This window comes from Thamnophis elegans, chromosome 12, assembly GCF_009769535.1.
Source record: "Thamnophis elegans isolate rThaEle1 chromosome 12, rThaEle1.pri, whole genome shotgun sequence".
Taxonomy (NCBI): Eukaryota; Metazoa; Chordata; class Lepidosauria; order Squamata; family Colubridae; genus Thamnophis; species Thamnophis elegans.
The window spans coordinates 21,345,555-21,371,524 of NC_045552.1; the positions used below are offsets into that span (position 1 = coordinate 21,345,555).

Here is a 25,970-nt window from a genome sequence, read left to right on the forward strand (position 1 = left end):
AGGTTGGAGACCCCTGCTTTAGAGAAACTCCCCAACTGAACACGCAAATGCTACAGAACAAGAGTATTTCTTCCCACAACCATAGTTCTCATTATAATGCTTCAAGAACTTTAATTTCACAGCCAACCTCTGCTCTGGATTATATCAGATGGACTTTGAACAGGAAAGGGATACTTAACCACGTTTTGCTGACAAGCCTATGATAAGCAGCCAGGGGGGAAAAACAGCAGTAGAAACTAAGAGAATAACATGCTGTTAAGAACAGAGGGCTAAGCAATTTGAAAGCATCACTATGTAATTTACTGTACCTGAATTCTTTCCAATAACAAAGCTAATTCCCCAGAGAGTTTACAACGGGAGCCAAGGTTCAGTGGCAAATTCATGCATAACATTACTTCAACAAAGTGACTTGCCTTGTATTGGGTTAATAAGCATATCCAATCAATAATATTATTGCTTAAGCATGTGTGAACTCAGCCAATTGTGCTTAGTAAAACCCATGGTTTAAATAAATAATTGTGGTTTAATGATGTCTGAATGCACCCAATAGAAGTGTCCTCTTTGACATTTAAAAGGGCATTTTTGACAATAACCCTATTGGGGATTATTCCCCATTGATTCAAGTAGTTATCAAAAATGGTACTAGTCGGTTTAGTTTATGCTGCCAAGTCTATAAAGATTCACAGCAGCTTTACAGTAAAATTAAAACATCCAACTACATAAAAAATAGAACATTAAAACCTAGAATAAGGACATGTACAACATTAAAAAGTTCACAGTGCAACCAACCAAACCCATTAACATCACATAAATCCAATCATCACTGTACGATCTCACAACAAAAACAATGTGGGATTATTAACTTTCCCACAGCACTCACTATATATTTTGTTTGAGAACAGATTTTTCTCTTGGATTAACAACTGAAACTACATGGCTTGATTGAGTACACGGCTGCATATTTCTCTTCTGTGGTTTTAGTCATTATTTCCTGCTTTAAACTTAATATTGACACTGGTTACATGCCTATGATTCTGTCCATCGAATGGAATACTGTAACAGCTTCATCTTCCACTTAACTATACAACTTCCAAAGGCCTTAATTCCTGTATGCAACTCACTGGGAATGTACAACTCTTGATCTGCAAGTTACAACACTTGTTGTAACTTGCGGGTGCACTTCAAGGTCTTACTCACCACCTATAAAGCGCTCCATGGTAGTGGATCTGGCTATTTGAGAGACCGCCTTCTGCCAATTACCTCCCTGCGTCCCATCAGATCGCATAGAGTTGGCCTCCTCCGTATTCCATCCGCCAGTCAGTGCCGACTGGCGACTACTCGGAGGAGAGCCTTCTCTGTTGCGGCTCCGACACTATGGAACAATCTCCCCGTGGAGATTCGTACCCTCACCACCGTCCAGGCCTTCCGTACAGCCCTCAAGAACTGGCTAACCCGTCAGGCCTGGGGATAATCTTATTTCGCCCCTCCCGAATGCTGAGTGAATGTTGAGTTTTATTGTCTAATTTACTTTGTGCACACTTTTTTTTTTTTTTTTTGTATTGTCCTACACTCCCCTTCCTTTTTTGATTGTAAGCCGCCCTGAGTCCCCTCAGGGAAAAGGGCGGCCTATAAACAGAAAAAAAAAACAAAAACATGGGAATTTCCTCCTGTGTGATGAGAGACAAATAAGGTGAGACAAATAAAAAGTAAGATCTTTGCAGCCTAGTGCAAGCCAAGCTAAGAGTTTTGTAAATAATCTGATCTAAAGTACCATATCAGTAAACATTTCTTCTTAAATAAGCCACAATTGGTTTCCAAATCATGGCAAAGCAAAATCAAGAAGACACATTGTTGCACAATGCAGTTTATAATCTCAGTAACTATCTCTTTGGTATAATGCACACCCAATTTCAAAGCAACTGATGGCCCATCTTTATACATCTTTCCTTCAACCTTCAAATTCCTCGTGATGAACCAATAATAAACTGCGGCTCTATTCCAATCACGTCACTTGATACACCCCAGGAGAGCAACCACAAATGGCACGAAACTGAATTATTCTATTCTGACACTTCAGCCATTTTCCTCTTGCTGCTTTCATGCTCACATATCCCCCATAGCTCCCATTACAATGCAGGGCAAAGACATATTCCAAAATGAATTCTGACTAGCTACCGTTCTCCTTTCCCTAAGGACAACACCTGCTTCTGCAAGCAAGCAGGTTTTCCTTGCCTGCTCTCTTAAAACTGTGCAATTGATCTTGAAGCCTTAATTCTGCTTTCAGGTCTACTGGCAAAACATGTAGTGCTGAGTCAGTCTCTTCTTCCTTGCCCACAATGATTAAGAATATTGGAATTGTTAGGCCACTTCCATCTTTTAAGGCCATAGTCTGGGGACTAGGCTATTTTAGGCAAATTATGTCAAAAGTTGCTTTTGATATTTAGGCAGTAAAATCTAAATGGCAGAGTTTACACAGCACAGAAACCTCTGCAGTTTTTTAAATGCTCTAACCATGCTTTTTCCTGCAAAGCTTTTCAAATTCTTTCAGTCCACGTTTGGATTAAAGCAGTGATTCCCAGCCTTTTTTTTTTTTTGGCCATGCCCCACTTAACCATTTCTAAAATCCTGATACCTTGTGACATATAATTCTTACTTTACTCAAAAAGTGAACGCTACTCATGCAGAGGAAAGCCTAAAAGGCCATTAGCTTGGTTTAAACAAGGTTCAAATTGCCCCCATTAAAAATCAAATTGCCCCCCTGTGGTGCCTACATGGACACTAAATTCAGAGAATGGATTTTATTTTATTATTATTTTTAAAATATTTTTAATTCAACTTTTTTAAACTTTAAAACAGCATTTCCAATCTTTAAAGCATTCTGATACCATTATCCATTCTATTTACAAATTCTTCAAGTTTTATAGTCTTTTATACATTACATGTTATACTACACATATACATATATATTTATACACACACACACACCAACACACACACACACATTTAACTTTTAGCGTTATTTGCTATATTTATGGGTATATATAGTTTTTTACTTTACTATGGTTCCTAGGTACTCTTTTATGTATTAATTTTGTGTCTAATTTCTAACCAATTGTACCACCTACTCCAGATCTTACAGTATTCGGTTTCCTCTCCATCTTTTAATTCCATGGTTAATTTATCCCGGAGAATGGATTTCAATAGATCCCCACCCCAAAGGACAATTGGATCCCGAGCTGCTGGCCCAACCCAGAGAGAAACGGGTCTGTCTGCAGGCTTAACCCCGCCATCCTCCTCGCCTGACACTGCAGTTCCCAAAGGGAGCCTTCCCACGCACTGCCGAGAGCAAGGAAAAGGCCTTCCAATGAGCTCTGGGTTGCAACCAGGACACATGCTCGGAGCTCGAACCCTCCTTGCAAGGAGACACGTGTCAAGTTTAAGTTTACCCTTTTGCACGCCCGTGTGCAAGTCAGGGAGGTCAACGCGGCTCTGGCTTCCCCCGCACAAAAGGCTCAGCTTGGGGCGGCTTGGAAGCGTTACGAACCCCGCGCGAACAAGCTTTCTCCCCCGGCTGGGCGAATGCAGGAAACGGCATTGCAGGAAGCAGGTTAGGTGGGTCGTGAGAACCCGAACACGCCTCGCCTCCCCTCCCCGTGCAGATGTGCAACCCAGCTGCCATTCAAACCTCCTCTCCCTCCTCCTCCACCCGCCTCAACCCACTCGGGGTGCCGAACCCCGCTCCGGAGCGGCAGCCTCACCTCGCGCAGTGGCTCAGGGCGCGGCTCCTTCTCCCGCTTGCCGCCGCCGCCTTCCCCGACAGCTCCACTTCCGTCTGGAGACGCCCAGTAACCCTCCCCGCTTCACTTCCGGCGTTACCGGAAATACGCTAAGAGAGAGAGTGAGAGAGAGAAGGCAGGTAAAGAAGACGCGCTAGGTGGGCGGGGCTTAAAAGGCAAATAGCCGTAGCCACGCCTCTCTCGCTCGTCTTAGGCTGGGGAGAGAAGGGAAAGGTGGGATTCGGGCGGAAGGTCTCTGAAGGCGAAGGCTCGAAGGAAGGGCGGGGAGGAGGCGGGGCTTCCCCCGGCGGGGCGGGCTTTGGGCGAGATGGACAGTTAGGGTTTCCGCCGGGAACCATGAAGGCGGGAAAGTTGAGGCATGCGGGGGGGAGGTTTCCACGCCGAGCAAGGTTTTTCCGGTTGCAGGCATAAGTAGAGATGGTGCATAAGCTTCGCGCACTGGTTGGATTTCTGCCTGTCGTAATTATAGGAGTTCTACACTTTGCAAGGCAGTGTGATTGAAAATACCTGCACACGGGAATCACATATTTCAAATTCTGCCTGTCCTAATTGCAGGAATTTCACTATTTATTTATTTATTTACATATTTTGTAACTCATGCATAAGATAACAGGAATAAGAATAAAGATGAATAAGAAATGGGTACAAATAAATGGGGAGAGTGGGCAGGCTGGTATGCTTATGCAAGCCCCTGCAATTGCAATCTCAGTGTGGCTGAAATGTACATAAATGCACGTAAACTAAACACATTTCATCTATCTGTTGAATGTCTGCCTGGCATTATTATAGCTATGGGGTTCAAATACAGGTCGTCCTTGACTTCCGATCACAACTGAGCCCAAGATTTCTGTTGCTAAGTGAGACAGTGGTTAAGGCAGTTTCGCCCCATTTTACCACCTTCATTGCCAGAGTTGTTCAATGAATCACTGCAGTTCTTAAAATAGGAATACGGTTGTTAAGTGAATCTAGGTTCCCCATTGACTTTGCTTGTCACAATGACCACAGGACACTGCAACCATCATAAATATGAGTCAAGTGATCATAGAACTGCAGCAATGGTTGTAAGTGTGAAAAATGGTCCTAAGTCACTTTTCTCAGTGCCGTTGTAACTTTGGCCAGTAAATAAACTTGTAAACCAAGGATAACCTGTACACACACACACACACACACACACACACACACAGTTAAGACGTTTGCTCAGAACCAAAAAGCAATCCAGATGAATTTTTACAGAACCTTTTCATGCTTCCCCAGCCAGGTTTCTGGGGTGGTGTATTGCAGAGCCCATAATCCTACATTTTACTTCTGAGTGGGTCTGTAGAGATCGTCAATCATCCAGGTTGTCTCAAAGATGCTTTCCTGGAAGCAACTGGACTTCTTTTTTTTTCTTTGAAGATGTTTCACTATACAATTTGGGATGAATATCAGACTACAGGAACCAGGAGCACTAACTTATGTGACCATGAGGACACCGATAAAACCTCCAAGTGCTTCAAGGATCTTCCAAAAGGATGCAAATGACCAGCTGTCTGAAAGGAATATAAATCCTTCCATTCCCCACCATCCAGTCAGAGCTAAGGAAGCTTCTTGGATCAGAAGCAAAACCTCTTCAAAGAAAAAAAAGACCCAGAAAGCCCAGTTGCCTCCTGAAAAGGCACCTTTACTCCCCAATCCAGTTTCCCAAAGCCCATTTGGAACCTTATTCGACCCACATGACTCCCAGACAGGTCTCTACTCCACCCCCACCCAGCTGGGCTGGTTGCTCTCCCCCCACTTGCCTTCCCCTTCCTCATCCACCCGCCTGCCAGGCAAGCAGCTTTCTAAAAACAAAAAACACCCAGAAAAGAACCGAAAAGCAGCTTTGCAAAGGAGGCCTGAGCGGTTGGGGGAAATTTGTGGGACTCGCAGCCCGCCGAGAGGAAGGAGGCGGCGGGCTGTGTGTGTGTGTGCGTGTGTGTGTGTGTTATCTGGCTTCCTGCTCGTCTCAGTGTTTTTGACCATAGATGGTAAAATCAACAGTCATTGGCATGTGGAAAGTGGAAAGGAGCGGGCGGGTGTAGCTGGCCCGCAGCTCTCAAACAGACGTCTGAGCTGTTCAGAGGCTTCAGAAATAGGGGGAGGAGGAGGGAGGAAGAAGAGGGGGGGAATGGCTGCTGGGGGCAACTCGGTGCAGGAGATGGGAGACTTGCACACGCAAGGAATGGGGAGATGTTGACAGCTAGTCCGTTCGTGGAAGGGCTGGTAAAATGCAGGACTGGGTGGAAAGGACTTTGAAGTGTTTAAAAGCAAGAGTGCCCCCCTCCCTCCCAGCCACCCCTGCGCCCCACAATCCCAAAATACAGCTGCCAGACAACTGATGTATTTTATCCTGCATTTATTTATTTGTTTAGAGTTCGAAGGGACCTTGTAGGTCACATAATAACAAGAATTGGAAGGGACCTTTAAGGGCAGCTAGTCCAACCCCTTACTCAAGGAGGAGACCCTACACCAGGGACGGCTAATCTTTTCTGCAACAAGTGCCCAAAGTGTGTGTGTGTATATGTGTGTGTGTGTGTGTGTGTGTGTGTGTGTGTCTGTGAATGTGCATGCCCGAATCCCCAAAATGCAATGTGTGCATGCCCCCCAACGCCCATGCCCTCCGCACATTTGCGTGTGGCCCTCCCAGCACACCAGTGGTGGGTCCCTACCAATTTGGACCGGTTCAGCCAAACCGGCAGTGGTTTGGCGGCCTGGGTCGCTAAAACTGGCAGCGACGCAGGCCTGCGAATGCAAAGCACGCACATGAGCGAACCAGCAGTAGTGCTGGTCAGAACCCCCCCCCCCCGGTCCATCCCCCCCCCCCCTTGGTGCATGCATTGCAGAGACCCGAAGACTGGCTGACAGGAGGTGTGCATGCATGCATGGCGGAGCTGAAATGGGGTGACAGCTCACGTGCCCACAGAGAGGACGCTGCTTGACATCTCTGGCATGCGGGCCATAGGTTCACCATCACGGCGCTACATCATTTCTGACAGATGGCAGTCCAGTCTCTTCTTGAGAGACCGCCTACTGCCAATAACCTCCACTAGGCCAATACGATCCCATAGATTAGGCCTCTTCCGAATTCCATCGGCCGGCCAATGTCGGCTGGCAACTACCCGGAGGAGAGCCTTCTCGGTGGCTGCTCCGACCCTCTGGAATGAACTCCCTGTGGAGATTCGTACCCTCACCACCCTCCAGACCTTCCGCGTCGCCCTTAAGTCCTGGCTGTCCTGACAGGCCTGGGGCTAAAGATTTCAACCCCACTCGAATTGTATGACTGTTGTGTTTTTAATGATGTATTGTTTTTTTATGTTATGACTTGTTTGTCCTCCCTCCCCTTGAGTTGTGAGCCGCCCTGAGTCCCCCCAGGGAAAAGGGCGGCATACAAATAAAGCATCTCAATCTCTCTCAATTCTTGAAAGCTTCCAGTGATGAAGCTCCCACAACTTCTGAAGGCAACTTTTGTTCCATCAGTTGATTGTTCTCACTGTCAGAAAGTTCCTCCTTATTTCCAGGTTGAATCTCTCATTGTTCAGTTTCCATCCATTATTCCTTGTCTGACTTTGTGCTTTGGAAAGTTTTGGAAAATAGATGCTTTGGAAAATAGGCTGATCCCATTCTCTCTGGGGCAGCCCCTCAAATATTGGAAGACTGCTATCCTGTCTCCCCTGGTCCTTCTCTTCCCTAGACTAGCCATGCCCAGTTCCTGCAACCGTTCTTCATATGTTTTAGCCTCCAGTCGCTTAGTCATCCTGGTTGTTATTCTCTGCACTCTTTCTAGAGTCTCAACAACTTTTTTATAGTGTGGCCAAAACTGGATGCAGTAGTCTAGGTGTGATAAACAATAACAGAGTTGGAAGGGACCTTGGAGGTCATCTAGTCCGACCCCTTGCTCACACAGCAGACCTGTACTAGGGATTCGAACTGCTGAACTGCCGACCTTTCTGATTGACAAGCTCAGTGTCTTGGCCACTGAGCCACCTAGTGGTCTTACACCTTTATTTGTTAAATTTAAATTAAAATTGAGCCCCAAATTTCTGTTATTAAGTGAGGCATTTGTAAACTGAATTTTGCCTAACTTTACAACCTTTCTTGTCATGGTTGCCATGGTTGTTAAGCGAATCACTGCAGTTGTTAAGTTAGTAACATGGTTATGAAGTGATCCTGCCTTCCTCATTGACTTGATTTGGCAAAAGGTGACCACATGACCTTGAGACACAACAACGATCATAAGTATGAACCAGTTGCCAAGCATCTGAATTTTGATCATATGATCATGGAGATGCTGGAAATGTCGTAACCGTGAAAAATAGTCATAAGTCCCTTTTTTCAGTACCGTTGTAACTTTAAATGGTCACTAAGTGAATTGTTATAAGTCAAGGACTATCTGTAGAGTAATCATGCAATGGATATTTTAATATTAAGTAATTGGCTTAAGATTGAAACTATTGTCATACAATTAATACTTTAATGTGGATTGCAGTATTTTTCCCCTTTGTTTAATACTTAACTTTGGATGAAAGCTAAGTAACTTTATACTTAAAATATTGACATCCTGAATAATAATGTTGACAGATCAAAGAGGCATGTGCATTTAAATATGCAGATACATTCCTACCAAGCTAACTCAATGAAATTTGCGAGAGGTTTCTTTATTTTTTTAAATATTTTTTATTAAAGTTTATTATAGGATAAATGCAAATAAAAACAAACACTAAGAAAGAGAAAAGTGCAGAAAGAAATGAAAAAGGATGAAAAAGTAATGTCTTCCAACATTTTGAGTGCAGTAGAATGCAAAGAGAGTTACAGCCTCAACCTTTTCCTTTGCACTTCTAAATGTTACCAGCCATTTCTGTAACAACGAAGTCATTATAATTGTCAAAACCTAAAATTAGTTCCATTTTTTTGTGTGTGCTTCAAGCACAAAATCCAGAAGTGGTTTCTAAATGGAAACAAAACTAGATGAATTCTTCTCTTTATTTAGAACAGACAATTTTACCATCTCCGCCAACTCCATCACCTTAACCATCCGTGCTTCCACTGTAAGAATTATAATTCACAGTAATTTTCAACGACCACAATTTCTTTTTTAAAAAAGAAGTTTTCGGCTGTCCCTGACAGCTTTAGCTGGAGGTGGAAGAAAAGAGGCTTTAGGCATCATTTTGAACAGGAGTCAAATATCACGGGATATTTGCATCTGGACACCTTTCTAATTCCCTCCGATGCTTCAATGGATGTTTTGAAGGCAACATTGGGAAAAACAATCACTGTCCTATTTATAGCAGTGGACTCTATAATTTGGAGAATGTGCTCTTCTTATGAGAACAAGTGTGGGAGAATCTGAGAACCAAATAAATCCAATGCATCTTTATTGCACTGAATAAGAACTGAGTAAGTCCAACGCATCTTTCATGGAAGATGCCTGTACTTACAGTATCCTTAAAGTCTGGATATGGGTAGATGAATAGAGACACGCTCCTTCCATCCATTCTTAGGTAATTTCAGGCTCCCCTCGGGGCTGTGTGTTCAGCCCCTACCTGTACTCGTTGTATACACATGGCTGCATATCCTCTATCCATCCAACATCATAATAAAGTTTGCAGACGACACAACAGTGCTGGGTCTCATAACTGGAGGGGACGAATCAGCATACAGGGAAGATGTCCAGAAGGTGTCCGCATGGTGCTCAAAAAACAACTTATATCTAATTACTAGTAAGGCAAAGGAGAAGGTGCTAGATTTCCAGAAGCATAGAGAGGAACCTGCCCCACTCTATATCAAGTGGGGCTGTGTGGAGAGGGTTTCTCTTTCAAATCCTTGGGAGTGTTTATTAGTCAAGATTTCACCTGGAAAAACAACAAGTCCCTGGTGATTGGTAAGGCCCAACATACACTTCATTTCTTAGAGTCCTGTGAAAAAAATCAGGTGGAACAACATCTGATGACCTCTTTCTATCAGTCCATGATAGAAAGTGTCCTCACATATTGTATTACAGTATGGTATGCTGTTTTAACAGCTGCAGACAGGAAGGTACTACAGAGAGTGATCGATTCGGCACAAGAAGCCATTGGTTTCCCTCTGACACCACTGGATGACATCGCCAGATCTCGCTGCTTTAGCAGAGTAAGGAAGATACTCAGATGATTCATACCCTGGTCAGTGTCTCTTTGCTCTTCTACCATCAGGCAGAAGACATCAAAGTATAGCTAGTGGAACAAGTAGGTTTAAAAATAGTTTCTATCCTTGGGTTGCCAGACTCTTAAACACAACCACAATCACTCCATGAACACGCAGAAACATATGACTAGCTTTACTTTTTCTTTCTCTTTCTTTTTTTCTTTCCCCCTAAGTACTTGCATAGGGGTTATTCTTTATACTATTTATGTTGTTTGTATTTGTTGTCATGGATTGCAACAGTGAGACTAAAGCTAATGTTGTTCTATACATGATGTACAATGACAACAAAGGCTGCACTATACCAATTTTTCAAGCACTGGATTGCTCAAAAGAATGCAAAATATTTCCTTTCCCCCCTTTAGATGTCCAGCCCACCTCTTTGCTTTTCTTCCTTGAAGAACTATTGTCACCAAGAGTAATAATGTGCTTAAAATCAGAGTCAGTTCAAGAACAGCTACCTCATATTGGAGATAAGTGGTGAATAGGAAGCTCTGTATTTGCACATCTATAGCGGTTGTGTTGGTACAGCAACAAAACAGGACAGGTACAGACTCCAAGGAGTAATTAAGACCATGGATTTAACAACCAGTTTGGTGAGTGTCAATCATGGGATTCAATTTTTTTACTACTGATTCTGTGGGCGTGGCTTGGCTTGGTGTGGTTTGATGGACGTGGCTTGATGGGCATGGCAGGGGACGGTTACTGCAAAATCTCCATTTCCTCCTGATCAGCTGGGACTCGGGAGGCATAGAATAGATGGGGGCGGGGCCATTCAGAGATGGTATTTACTGGGTCTCCGAACTACTCAAAATTTCCTCTATCAGTTCTCCAGAACTGGTCAGAACCTGCTGAATACCTCTGGCGCACGTGCACAGTTTACAGAGAAATTTTTACTGAAGAGGTGAGAGAGAGGTTGCTCATGGTTATTTGGAAACCATTGTTTTGGTACGCGAAAGGGTAATGGAGCCACCCAATTCTTGGTTGCCTCCTGTTGCAATTCCTTGACCATGAGCCTCAGAAATTCTTTGTTCTCTATCGACAAGGTCAAGTCGTTGTCTTCTTTGCTGGTCTGGAACAGTTCCACCACAAAACCGTGGAGGACAAAATCGCGCTCGACGAAAGCGCGCATTTGACCTCATCACAGCGCGACGAAAACATCGCGCTGTGATCGAAAAATGTAAAAATAAAGCGAAAACCTTACCCTAACCCCCCCAAACCTAACCCTAAACCTAACCCTAAACCTAACCCTTAACCTAACCCTAAATCTAACCCTAAACGTAACCCTTAACCTAACGCTAAACCTAACGCTAACCCTTAACCTAACGCTAAACGTAACCCTAACGCTCCAAACCTAACCCTAACCCTTAACCTAACCCTAACCCTAAACCTAAACCTAACCCTTACCTTTATGTGAATCGGCTTGGTTTAATTTTAATTTTATTTCAATTTTTAATTTTTTTAGTTGCGCTGTGATGACGTCAAATGCGCGCTTTCATCGAGCGCGATTTTGTCCTCTGCGGTTTTGACGGGTCACGGTCTGGAACACTGTTGTTCCTAGAACTGGTCTGACTGACGAAGTGGAGAAGTGTCCTTGATACGGTCTCCAGTGGGGAGTTGTCCCATTACTAAGAGTGGAGGTTGTGAAGTCATTTGCCAGGGTTGAGACCTGCAGCCGATCGACACAAACCATTCTTGCGATGACCCATCCGAGTTCTGTCTTGAGGATGAATGGATAACCTTTTGGGCCTCTGACCATTCCATGGCAAGCAAAAGCATCAGGGGCGTCCATTCCCAACAAGAGCAGGATTTTGGCTTCAGGATCTGGGGCAGCCATGTGTCTCAGGTGAGGTATGTTGTTTGCTAACTCTGGTGTCACAATCTGACTGCGATCATCTGGGAGATCATCCCATTCTAGTAATGACGGCAGTGGGAACTGTGCACTCCCATCTAACGCTTCTATGCAGAATCCATTGACTTCCCTCCCCACCGTGCGCTGGGATCCAGTGCACCCTGAAATAGTAAATTCCGTCTCTTCACTTTGGACGTTGAAGAGATCGAAGAATGCTGACTTCGCTAACGATTTGGTGCTTTGCCCATCTAGGATTATGTACATCTTCACGACTTTTTCTGGGTAAGTGGCAGGGTAGACTTTGGCTAGGCAGATTTTGTGGCATGTGCGAGATGTTGAAGAACCACCACATACTGAGGTGCATCTGACGCTTACATCTGTGGTAGTTTCTGGGTGCGCTTCGGCATCGTGTGGAGCCTCCTTGTGTGGAGGGGGGTGAGCCATTGGGCAATGCGTTATCTTAGAATTTGGATGTAGGGCGCTTGAGTAGTTGACACTCTTGCAGAGGTGAAATCATACCTTGGCTGAGCATGTTTTTGCTATGTGGTCTGTAGAGTCACAACACTTATAGCAGATTCTGTACTCCTTAATTAGAGCTTTCCTTTCCTCTAGGGGCTTCTTTCTAAACTCCCTACACCTGTTCAAAGGGTGGGAAGACTTGTGGAATGGACAGAATGGGTCCTTGTTTGTGGTTGGGGGTTTGATGGTTGCATTATTATTATTATAAAGCAACAACAGAATTGTATCACAGTGGCCAGTTGTTTCGCCGGATTTGGCATTGATTACTAGTCGGGCCCCACCCAGGGGCCTAAGACGTCGTAACATATTTTCGTAATATGCGTGCAGATCCAAGCAGTGCGGCTTTTTGCATTTGACTGGTGGTGATTTTGTCAATTTTTAATTGTTTTATATGTAATTCCAATTATTATTATTATACAATTGTGTCACAGTGGCCAGTTGTTTCGCCGGATTTGGCATTGGTTACTAGTCGGGCCCCACCCAGGGGCCTAGGACGTTGTAACGTATTTTCGTAATATGCATGCAGATCCAAGCAGTACGGCTTTTTGCATTTGACTGATGGTGATTTTGTCAATTTTTAGCTGTTTTAAATGTAATTCCAGTGCTTTTGGATAGCACCCAGTGTGCCAATTACCATTGGAATTACCACTGCTGGTTTGTGTCATAGTCGTTGAATTTCGATTTTTAAGTCCTGGTATTTTGCAATTTTTTCATGTTCCTTCTCGGTGACCCTGCTATCACCTGGTATTGCAATGTCTATGATTGTAACCTTATTTTTCTCAACCAGTGTGATGTCTGGTGTATTATGCACCAGTATTTTGTCCATTTGTATACGGAAATCCCACAAGATCTTGACCTTCTGATTTTCGGTGACTTTTTCAGGCTGATGTTCCCACAAGTTTGTTGCTGTTTTAATATTATAATTTTTGCACAAATTCCAATGGATCATTTGTGCTACTGAATTGTGCCGCAATTTATAATCAGTCTGCGTGATTTTTTTACAGCAGCTGAGGATGTGATCAACAGTTTCATCAGCTTCTTTGCAAAAGTCTGCATTTGGCATCATCAGATGATTTTTTGATTTTGGCCTTAATGGCATTTGTGCGGATAGCTTGTTCTTGCGCAGCCAGGATTAGTGACTCTGTTTCTTTCTTTAATGTACCTGTTGTTAACCATAACCAAGTTTGTTCACTGTCCACTTTATCTTTTATTTTTTCCAGAAATTGGCCATGCAGTGCTTTGTTCTGCCAACTCTCCATTCTTGATTTTATCACATCTTTTTTGTATTCTTGTTTCGTCTGTTGGGCCTTCAGTAGATTTTTGTTCTTTACTTCGATTAATAGATGTTCTTGACTCTTTTAAATAATCAGTCAGTGCATGTTTTTCTTCTTCAACTGTTTGCTTCACTTGTAATAATCCTCTGCCACTTGATTTTCGGGGCAGATATAATCTATCAGTATCACCACGTGGATGTAAACTGTAGTGCATTGTCATTAGTTTCCTGGTTTTTCGGTCCAAAATGTCCAAATCAGCTTGTGTCCAGTTAACTATACCAGCTGTGTATCTTATAACTGGTATTGCCCAGGTATTTATGGCCTTGATTGTGTTTCCACCATTCAATTTAGATTCAAAAATTTTCCTAACTCTGTTGGTGTACTCTCGCCTGACAATAGTTTTTACTTCTCCATGCTTGATGTTATCCAACTGCAGAATGCCTAAGTATTTGTAGGCTTCATTTTCATTGCATTTAATTAGTTGGCCATTGGGCATTTCAATTCCCTCACATGCAGTGATTTTGCCCCTTTTTATGGATACAGTGGCGCATTTTTCCATGCCAAACTGCATTGAAATATCGGTGCTGAATACTCGGACTGTGTTTGTCAATGATTGGATTTCTATTTCTGACTTTCCATAGAGTTTCAAATCATCCATATATAGTAAATGAGAAATTTTTTCAGCTTCTTTGGCTGTTTGGTAGCCTAATTTCATTTTTTTTTAAGATTACTGATAGTGGATTATTATTATTAATGTTATTAATGTTATTAATGTTATTAATATTATTAATATTAATATTAATAATATTAATATTAATATTATTGCGTGGTTAATCTTTGGTGAGATTCACAGCTTTGGGGCTGGTTGGTAGCTCAACAGCTCGAGTCCTAACCAAATACCTAGGAACTGTTAAGGTAATGTCAGAGGATATAACCTGTTCCAAATAGGGTGATTTTTTGTAGAATTAGAATGTTCAAGTCTGATAAATTTAAAATTTCCAAATAGCGAGGTAGTCCTTTGGGAATTGCTCCAAGGGCTCCAATTATAATCGGGACAACAGACGTTTTCTTTTTCCACAGTCGCTCAACTTCAATTTGCATGTCCCGGTACAGGTATAGCCCAGGTATTTATGGCTTTTATGATGTTTCCTCCATTCAATTTGGACTTTAATATCTTGCCAATTCATCGAATGTACTTGGCTGAAGTTAATTCCTTGACTTTATTATGCATTAAGTCAGAGGCCTCTAAAATCTCCATTATTATTATTGTTATTGTGTTGTTCTCCAAATACACTGAGTGCTTCTGGAGCAGAGACAAATTCCTTGTGTGTCTAACCACACTTGGCCAAATAAATAAAGCATAAAGTATTTATGATGCAGCAGCGCTGAAACAGCGATTCTTACGATTGTTATAATTGCTTTTATGCTTAGGAGGGATGCAGGATTCCTTCCCTTATGTAAATGCATTAATAAAACTAACATATAGTATTTTGAAACTTTTTGTAATGCTTACCCAATACTTTAATATGTTGGTCAATAATTCCCTGAGTTAAAAGATTAATAGAGTTAATTAACATCCTCCTTGTTTTGAAAAAGAAATGTTTTTATTGTTGATCTAGTGCAATGCAAAAGAAAGAAAATCAGATTAAAAATGTTACTGAATATGAAACATTTTCTAATAACACATTCTCCCCTTCCCTTCTATGTGTGTTCCCAACCGCCAGGTCTCATTTTAGATATTTATATTATAGAATGTCAAAGATTGTTGATGGTTTCTATTTAAGTTCCGCAAACATCTGACAGTGTCTACATTTCCCCTCCCCACATTGTGTAATGTGTTGTGTATAAAGGAACCATCCCTGCTGGGATATGGTTAATCTTCTATTATGGATATATATATTCCGTCAATTTTGCCATTGCTGTATACCCTCCAATTTTATCCTTCCAATCTCTTTTGCAGAGTACTGCCAAGTTTGTTCTAGTTTCTGTCAACATATTGTAGATCTTAGTAAATTATGGTTTTCATTTATGTATTCTGGAGTTCTATCTGATAAAAAATATCTAAAGTTTTATTTCAAATCTTTTTTTTAGACCCCCTCCCCAGTATTTGGATGCATTTCTTTCTAATACTGTTACTTTCTGTCCGACTGTTATGTCTGAGTATGATGGTCCTTATTATTTATTTATTTATTTATTTATTTATTTATTTATTTATTTATTATTATTATTACTAATTAATTAATTATTATTAGGGTCTCTAAACTTCAGCCTTCTATTATGCAGAAGGGGATAATCAAGAGAGTAGCAATAGCAATAGCAATAGCACTTAGACTTATATACTGCTTCACAGTGCTTTTACAGTCCTCTCTAAGTGGTTTACAGAGCCAGCATATTGCCCCCAGTAATCTGGGTCCTCATTTTATCCATCTCTGAAGGACGGAACGCTGAGTCAACCTTGAGCCTGGTGAGATTTGAACTGCCAAACTTCAGGCAGCCAGCAATCAGCAGAAGGAACCTGCAGTACAGCACTCTAACCACTGCGCCACCATGGCTCTTTAGAGTAGCAAGGATTATGAGTCACATTTCATACTTCTCTTCCTTGGTGAAGCTTGTGGCAGCCTCCATGAGGCTCATTCTATATTTACAGAATGACAATGACAGTACAAGTCGTCCTCAACTTAGAACAGTTCATTTAGTGACCATTTTTCAATGGCACTGAAAAAAGTGACTCATGACCGTTTTTCCCATGGTCACTTGATCAAAATTCAGGCACATAAAATCAACGGGGAAGCCAGCTTCATTTAACAACCATGTTAATAACTTAACAACCCTAATGATTCACTTAACAACTGTGACAAGAAAGGAACATATCGAAATTGGGGATTTCAATATAAATGGCTTTAAATTGTCTGGCAACCGAGTTTAAAAGCATGTCATTTTCCATATAGACCAGGAGGTGGCGAGCTTCTTCCAGTCCTCGAAATAGTCCTGCTGCAGGCCAGCAGTACAGATCGGCTGGTTACTATTATGCCTAAAGAAGGAATAGAAGTCTCAAACCAGAATAAAAAGCGTAACCTGTTATGCAACACTAATTTCTGTCGTGTCCCGTAATTAGATGACTTCAAGGGAAAAATATTGCATTTCTCTTCTCCAGTGGAATGTATTAGCATATGGGCAGGAGCCAAGATGTAAATGCTTCCCTCTAAAAATAATTTTCAGATGCTGTTTCGCAGGCTCTTCGGTTAATTCCAAGATCTCAGAATAGTGTGCACTCTTTCTGATTCTGCAAAAAATGTTCAGGGGGATAAAGCAGGGAGGTTAGGCTGAAACCAGGAATCTTCCGAGGGAATTCCTCAGGGATTTGTCAGTACAAGACAAGTCCTCAACTTAAGAGCACAATTGAGTCCCCCCAAAATAGTGCCATGGTTGTGTAGGAAGTTATCACCCAGCCCTCTCCCAGAAAAACTGAAATATCCTAGGAAATATTGAAAAGGCAGAATATTTCCCTGGATGTGAAAAGGAAGAAACATGTTTTAAAAGACAGAATAGCTGCCTGCAGCTTCCTGCCCATCCCCCTTTGTCAATGAGCCATTAAAGCCTGAGCTAGTGTACTTTACATAGTAAAGAGTTCTCCCCTTCAGCTCCAGAGTGAGGGGATTAAGGCATGATAATATTGGCCCTTTACCCAACTCGCCACATGGTATCTGAGAACTCAACCAAACCTGGATTCAAAACGCAGCCTAGAGAGTTGCCCCTGCATGGGCCCATGGGAGTCTGACAGCCAATCAGAATACAAGCTCAAGATCAAAGGCCAGAGAGGGCATAAAACCAGGGACTCAGCTTCTCTTCCTCCCTTCCCTTCTCTTCTCCACCAACATTGAAGCATGTGATCACCTTTTCTGTTCAGGACTCAAGCCATGTGGTCCTGTCCACTATTAAAATCATCTTTCCAAGCAGCCTCCATGTCTCCAGTGTCTTTTCCCCCACTTGGAGCCGAACCCTAAAGGACATTTCTTCCAACAGTTATATCTCAGACGTATTCTTGGCATCACCTGGCATAACAAACTTCCAAATAGCACAGTCTTGGAACGTGTAGGAATTTCTAGCATGTATACACTATTGAAACAGCGACGTCTACGCTGTCTTGGGCATGTTGTGAGAATGGCTGATGGTCAAATACCAAAAGATCTCCTGTATGGAGAATTAGTGCAGGAAAAGCGCCCCAGAGGGAGACTACAGCTGCGATATAAGGATATCTGCAAGAGGGACCTAAAGGCCTTTGGAATGGACATTAACAGCTGGGAAACCTTGACCTCTGATCGTTCAGCTTGGAGACTAAAGACGCAGCATGGCCCTCTCCAATCCAAAAAGACACTCGTTCGACAGGCTGAGGCAAAGAGGCAGTCCTGGAACCAGCAAAATCTGGGGTCTGGGTAGGGGACAGAATGTATCTGCCCTCAGTGTGGAAGGGATTGCCACTCCCAAATTGGCCTTTTTAGCCACACCAGATGCTGCTTTAGGACCTCTTTCCAGAGCACGAGACCATAGTCTTTTGAGACTGAAGGGTGCCAATCAGTGGTAGGTTTCAAATTTTTTTAGAACCTCTTCTGTAGGTGTGGCCTGCTTTGTGGGAGTGGCTTGCCAGCCATGTGACTGGGTGGGAGTGGCTTGCCAGCCATGTGACCGGGTGGGAGTGGCTTGCCAGCCATGTGACCAAATGGGAATGGCTTGGCAATCATGTGACTGGGTGGGCATGGCCAACTTGTAAAATGTTGTGAAACCCACTTAACAACGCTCTTGCTTAACAACCAAAATGTTGGCTCAGAAACTCTGGCATTTGAAGCACGCAAGTCTTAAAGCTGTCAAGTTACAAGATCCTTGCACCCCTAACCCTTTAGGAAAAAAACCCAGGGGTGTTCAAACTTGACAGCCTTAAGACTTGTGGACTTCAACTCCCAGAATTCCTCCTCCAGTCTTGTTGACTCAGGAACTCTGGCATTGAAGTGTGCAAATCTTAAAGCTGTCAAGTTGCAAGACCCTTTAGAAAAAAACCCCCAGGGATGTTCAAACTTGACAGCTTTAAGACTTTAAGGTTTAGATAGGACTCTTAGAGGTGGGCGGGGCGATTGGTGAGCCAGCCAATCAGTTAACGGTGGGCAGGGCAAGTGTGGTGCGGATGGGCGGGGGGAGGGAGCTGAAACCGGTTCTAAACGGCACTGTAGATTTGTGGAACCTCTTCTATAGAAGATGTTAGAACTGGCAGGAACCCACCTCTGATGCCATTGTATGGTTGTTAAGTGAATCTGGCTTCCCCATTGACTTTGCTTGTCAGAAAGTCACAAAAGGGGATCGATCCCATGATCCCGGGATACTGCATCATCATAAATATATGCCAGTTGCCAAGCATCTGATTTTTGATCACATGATTGTGGGGATGCTAGAAATGTCATAACTGTGAAAAACAGCCACAAGTCACTTTTTTTCAGTGCCATGATAACTTTGAACCAGAGGTGAAATCCAGCAGGTTCTGAAATTTTGAGTAGTTTGGAGAACTGGCAAATGCCACCTCTGGCTGGCCCCAGAGTGGGTTGGGAATGGGGATTTTGCAATGTCCTTTCCCTGCCACATCCACCAAGCCACACCACGCCCACAGAACCGGTAGTAAAAAAATTGAATTTCACCACTGCTTTGAATGGTCACTAAATGAAATGTTGCAGGTTGAGGACTACCTGCATTGTCACTGTCACTCCGTAGCTAGAATGAACCTCATGTATGCTTTAACTTTGCCTCAAATCTAGATATTAAACCCTAATCTTATTCTCCACTGGTTTTGAGCATCTCAGAGGCTAAACGTTGATTCATTACAATATTGCAGCCTTTCTTCAATTGATTCTTTTCTTTTTTTTATTAAAAGTTTTTTTTTATTTTACATTTTCAAAACAAACGCAACACAAAGAATCCTCCTTCTTTACATACTGTAGAAAGTGTATCACTTGGTTACAAAAAGCTTTTGGGCGTCTCTTTCACTATCGTCACAAAATTCGTATTAACTCAAGTATTTTAAATCAGATATTTTTATACATATTACCATCATCATACCTCCATTTTCATTTCTTCAGTTGATTCATTACATCCAACTACAGATAGTCCTTGACCTAGGAATTGGTTGTGTTATTGAGCCCAAAATTTCCCTTGCTAAGCAGGACATTTGTTAAGGCAGTTTTGACCCGTTTTACGACCTGTCTTGCCACAGTTGTTAAGTGAATCAACTGCAGTTGTTAAGTTAGTAACATGGTTGTTAGGTGAATCTGGCTTCCGCATTGACTTTGCTTGTCAGAAGATTGCAAAAGGGGATCGCATAACCCCGGGACGCTGCAAACATCAAAAACACGAATCAATCTACAAGCAGCAGAATTTTGATCACATGACCACGGGATTGCTGCAATAGCGATCAGCGTGAAAAACAGTCAAAAGTAACTTTTTCAGTGCTGTTGTAACTTCAAATGGTTGCTAAAATCAGGGACTACCTGAATAGTTCCTGTATTTCCCTATCCACATGGTCCATGGAAGACATGGTATTCAGCAGGTTCTGACCAGTTTTGGAGAACTGATAGTGGAAATTTTGAGTAGTTTGAGAACCGGTAAATACCACCATTGGCTGGCCCCACCCCCTTCTATTCTCTGCCTCCCGAGTCCCAGCTCATCGGGAGCGCAGCACCCAGAATAATAGTCTTTTGTTCAAAAAGGGAGAATCCAACTGAACGCTAAGTAAAGCTTCCTAACAATAAAAATAAGGAACAAAAGAAAAGAGTCATTTGCCCGTTACTAAATGCGTTCAAGCAGAAAATGAACACTAGTAGTTCTCGACTTGCAGCTATCCAGTTCAACAGTTCAAAATTATGACAACACTGGAAAAAAGGGATCAGCATCCCACGGTCACACGGCTGGCTTTTGCCATGCAAAGCAGAGGTGGTATTCAGCAGGTTCTGACCAGTTCTGGAGAACCGGTTTTGCAGTATCCTTCCCCTGGAGTGGCGAGGGAATGGAGATTTTATAGTATCCTTCCTCTGGAGTGGGGAAGGAACAGAGATCTTAAAGTATCCTTTCTCTGGAGTGGGGAGGGAATGCAGATTTTACAGTTTTCTTCCTCTTGAGTGGGGAGGGAATGGAGATTTTACAGTATCCTTCCTCTGGAGTGGGAAAGGAATAGAGATTTTATAGTATCCTTCCTCTGGAGTGGGGAGGGAATAGAGATTTTAAAGTATTCTTCCTCTGGAGTGGGGAGGGAATAGAGATTTTAAAGTATTCTTCCTCTGGAGTGGGGAGGGAATGGAGATTTTACAGTTTCCTTCCTCTGGAGTGGGAAAGGAATAGAGATCTTAAAGTATCCTTTCTCTGGAGGGGGGAGGGAATGGAGATTTTACAGTTTTCTTCCTCTTGAGTGGGGAGGGAATGGAGATTTTGCAGTATCCTTCCCCTGCCACGCCCATCATGCCATGCCCACAGAACAGGTAGTAAAAAACTTTGAATCCCATCACTGCTCCATGGTAGTGTTTGTCAACTTTGTCAATTTTTAGATGCATGGATTTGAAATCCTAGAATTCGCCAGCCAGCATGGCAAGCTGGATAATTCTGGGAGCTGAAGTCCACCTATCTTAAAGTTATCTAGTTTGAGAAACATGATGTATGAGGCACTTGGGGCTTTTCATATATTTCTAAATACTCCGCAGCCATAGCCAACAGGACAAATGATGAGAAACCTGTTGTTCGTTTTAGTAGCATTTAAGGATCGTAGATTCCCGACTCTTGGTTTTTGACAATGGCAACCCAGCTTTGCATGTACATTAGTTCTCTTCTTCCTCTTCCTCCCTCTTTCCCTTCTCCTATAAAAAGAAACAATCCTAACTTTGTCATCTATTGAAAATCCAAATGTTTTTCATTTCATAATCTATAGCACATGCTAAGATTTCTTAAACAAAAATAATTCCATGCTCCAGATATTACATTTATTTGAATTCCTTTGGCATCTTGGATTCTCTTTCCATGTTTCAACAACTAATATATGGATCAATACACAAGGATGAAAAAAAAAAACCTGCTTAGCTGCTAAATATTTCTTACTGTGGTTGGCAAGAATGCTGCATCTCTAGTATTTGAGAGGGGAAGAGTGTGCTGTTTAGCCTTTCATTTGCATTGCACCAGAAAGATTGGTTGCATATTTTAGCTGCATCCTGAAATAATTATTTTAACAGTAGACCTCTACTTCTCATTCTGCTGGAATAAAAATATATGCATGTAAGATGAGTCTTGTTTAATTGTACAATTAAATACAATATATGCCATTGGCCTTGCTAGCTGAACATTTTGGCAGTTTTAGTTACAATACATATGAAAACTAACAGATTGGGAAAGATTAATTTAATGTCTGACACCAGAATGCAGCACTGCCAATTTTGCAGCCAGTGGTTATATTCACACAACATGCTAAACTTGATTAGTATTCATCCTGGCTTGTTTGCTCGTATTTTTACTAAGTGAAATATAAGATAATAAATAACACATTGGATTAGGTTCTGATTCATTATACTGGGTAAACATAGAAAATAAATGAGTTCAGTTTATTTATGTTGTATAAATAAAATGAATGAAAAAAGCCCTGATCGTTACACTATAAGATCCTGTGATAGGCATACGTTTATTTGGTCTACAAACAGCAGAATCCCACAGGATACACTGAAATCAGCTAAAAAGGTGGATTGATGCAAACCTATGCAAATTGTTTTTATCCTTAAAGAAAAATTATGATTTAAAAAAGCATATAAGCCCAAAGAATAGAAGGGCATACAAAAATAAAATGCTTATTAAGATTAAAGTAAATAAACCTGGGATCTGAAATGAGATGGAAATTACAAGTTTTCAATATTTCCCTAACTGTAAAGTTATATAATATATATTACTTTTATACCACTTTTTAAGGACAGAACTAAAAGTCATAAACTTTAAAAATACCTGGTTAGCACAGTAACTTTTTGATAACCAGAATAATAAACTCTAATTAATATCAATACTGAAAATCAAATATTTCATAAAACAACTATGGAAATGTAGAGAAACTGTAACTTGGGGTATGGTACAAACCCTTACATTAGGTTATAGTGCAAAAATATTTTCCCATTAGCATTCAATTGTACATCATTAATTTTTGTGTTGTTTTTATTGTTCACTATGGAGAAGAAAGATAGAAGGGGAGGGGAAGGGAAAGGAAGAGAAGAGAATCATAGGGCTGAAGGGACCTTTGAGGTCTTCCAGTCGGGAAATTCTATATCAGTGTTTCTCAACCTTGGCGACTTTAAGTCCTGTGGACTTCAACTCCCAGAATCCCCCAGCCAGCACAGCACTCTTTTCTTGAAACCTCCAACAATAGGACACCCACTCACTCACCTGCCCACCCATTCAACCACACAGAGAATGTGTCATGGGTGGGCTTCAAACATTTCATCAACGGGTTCTCTGCCTGGTTGCTGGGTGGGCGTGGCCATTGTGGGCATGGCCTAGTTGGCCTCCTGCACCACTACGTGTGTGTGTGTGTGTGTGTGTGTGTGTGTGTGATTTTGCCTTCCTCAGGCTTCAGAGGCCTTCCTCGAGCTTCTGGGAGGGCGAAAACTGCCTTCCCCCGGCTCTGGAGGCCTTCTGGGTCCTGCACTTTTCCCCCTCCCCAAGCCTCCACACGGGTCCTGCACTTACCTTGCACCCAAAACAGGCTGCGTGGAGACTCCTGGGAGGGGCATGGTGGTGTCATGGGCGGGGTCAGCCAGGGACAGGATTTGGCGGTTCTCAGAACCGGCCATAACTCCCGAACCCAGGCAAACACGTAGCAGCTGACCCCTGGAATATGTATGTGTTTGTATACATACATGTACACATACATACATACATACATACATACCTGGAGAAAAGCATAAATGCAATTTTAAACACTGTCTCTTTGTTCTGATTATATTTAGCAGCTCAAAGATAGAGATGAAACAAAGGTAGGAAATGTCAGTGGAGGTGAAGAAACAGGTATATGAGTCAGACTATTTTTTTTAATCAATTAAATTTTATGTTTTCCTAAAAGTTTCATAGAAAAGAAGCACATAATACTTCTTTCCTAAAAAAAAAATGTGCATGGCTATTTTTAAAACCTATTTTTATAAGCCAAAGTTGCAGTTGTGTTCATTTTATATCCAAGTCATCCAATTGTGTTTGCCTGGTTTTTATAGAAAAAAATAGAAAAGAATAGACAAAGTTTATCAACTAATGGAATATATTATGATCAGAGTTCCTCGTTCGCATTGAGATGATCACAGTTTCAAACTGAAAAAGTTCATAGCCCACAGCCAAACAAATCTACCTCTACTACTCTGTTTCCCTGAAAATAAGACTCCCTCGAATAATAAGCCCAATGGGCTGTTGAGCGCATGCGCTAAAATAAGCCCTCCCCGAAAATATTGCAACACAGCAGCAGCCATGAGGTGACCGCGCTCGCCGCCTCCTGCACCTCAAAAATAATATCTCCCTAAAAATAAGGCCAAGCGCTTATTTTGGGGATCAAAAGAAAATAAGACCCTGTCTTATTTTTGGGGAAACATGGTAGGTAAAGGTAAAGGTTCCCCTTGCACATCTGTGCTAGTTGTTCCCGACTCTATGGGATGGTGCTCATCTCTGTTTCAAAGCCAGAGAGCCAACGCTGTCCAAAGATGTCTCCGTGGTCATATGACTGGCATGACTAAACGCCAAAGGTGCATGGAATGCTGTTACTTTCTCACCAAAGGTAGTCCCTATTTTTCTACTTGCATTTTTACGTGCTTTCGAACTGCTAGGTTGGGAGAAGCTGGGACAAGTAACGGGAGCTCACTAGGGTTAGCGGCACTAGGGATTCGAAATGCCGAACTGCTGACCTTCTCATCGACAAGTTCAGCATCTTAGCCACTGAGCCACCAGGTCCCTATCTACCTCTACTACTGAGGTGGAAATATTTTGCCTAAACATTGAAGTACAGTGACGATGCAATGCTTTTCCTTCCTAGCATCCTTGTGATGTGGTAGACACACAGGATCCCGAAGCATCCCACCAATTCCTGAGAATTCTGGGAGCTGAGGTCCTACACATGAAGTGTCCCAATATGGGACGGGCTGAAATAAGTCTTAAAATAAGCCAAGCGTGTGGACCGTCTGTAGCTATCTCTGCTCCCAAGAACGGCGAGAACCATCCGCGTGGCCAGCTGTGGATCCAACATCATGGCTGTGCTTTCACTCCACTTCCTGACCTCATTCTCCATTTTTTCTCCAGAGGATATAATTTACTTGTGCTTGAATGGACCGGTTGTTTCTTTCCTTCCATGGAGATGGAGGAGAACCATGCCTCCCCCCGCTTTTCACATACAGGCATTAATTTGGAAGCTGCCTTCCTTGCTTGGCCTATTCAAGAAGGCATTATCTGGGCTGCTTTTGTCTCCTTGTTTCCGCCCAACCATTCATCCGAATGGCAAGATAGCCCCCTCGATTCTTTTCCCACGCCAGAAACCCCTTTTCCTTAGCAGCTCCCTCAGTTCTGCTGGGTCCTTTCCCCTCCTCTTTTTTATGAGGAAGGGGCTTTTATTGAGCCAAAGGATCAGGCCATACACATCTGGGATGTCAGGCAGCTTTTTGCCCAATGGAGGACGAGACCCATAATCCGTGTACTTTTTACCAAACGAGAACCACCGAACGGGGGCTCTGTTGGTCAGGCTGCAATTGCATCTGATGTTGTCTGAGCTGAAGGAAATTTACTTCACTTCTTTTTAAAAGAAATCGTTAAAGTTATAATAAAGGTCAAATACAAATCGAAACAAAAACTTAAGAAAGTTAAAAGGAGAAAAAAGAGTGGTGGAAAAAAAGAAGGAAGAAGAAAAAAAATTCTTCTGACTTTTTTCAGTGCCATAGAGTACAAAAAAAGTTAACAACCTCAACTTTTTGTGTTACATATCTAAGAGTTACGAGCCATTTCTATAACAACAAAGTCATTCTAGTTGTCAAAACCTAAAATCCAAGTTTTATTTTTATTTTGGTTCAAGTACAAAGTCCAGAAATGGTTTCCATATGGAAACAAAACTAGATAAATTATTATCTTCGGTTAAAACAGCCAATTTTGCCATCTCCGTCACTTTTACAATCCAGATGTCCTTCACTTCTTGATTCACATTGTAAGACGATCCTTTAATTTGCTTGCCTTTGACTCCAGATCCCCAACTGTTTTTCAGACTGTTTTGTTGGGAGGATAGAAAAAAGCATTTCTATCCGAGGGATATAATCC

At 42.2% G+C, this 25,970-nt stretch overlaps 1 protein-coding gene across 2 annotated transcripts in view; it reads right to left on the reverse strand.

Annotated features, from left to right (window-relative positions):
• CAP1 (cyclase associated actin cytoskeleton regulatory protein 1) overlaps positions 1-3,882 on the reverse strand; it is a 29,808-nt gene extending 25,926 nt beyond the window's left edge. Inside the window, exon 1 of one of the 2 annotated variants that reach the window (XM_032227892.1) lies at positions 3,759-3,882. The gene's annotated coding sequence lies outside the window, so the exon portion shown is untranslated. The remainder of the gene's footprint in view (positions 1-3,758) is intronic. The other variant, XM_032227890.1, reaches the window with a different exon arrangement.
• Positions 3,883-25,970: the final 22,088 nt, after the last annotated feature.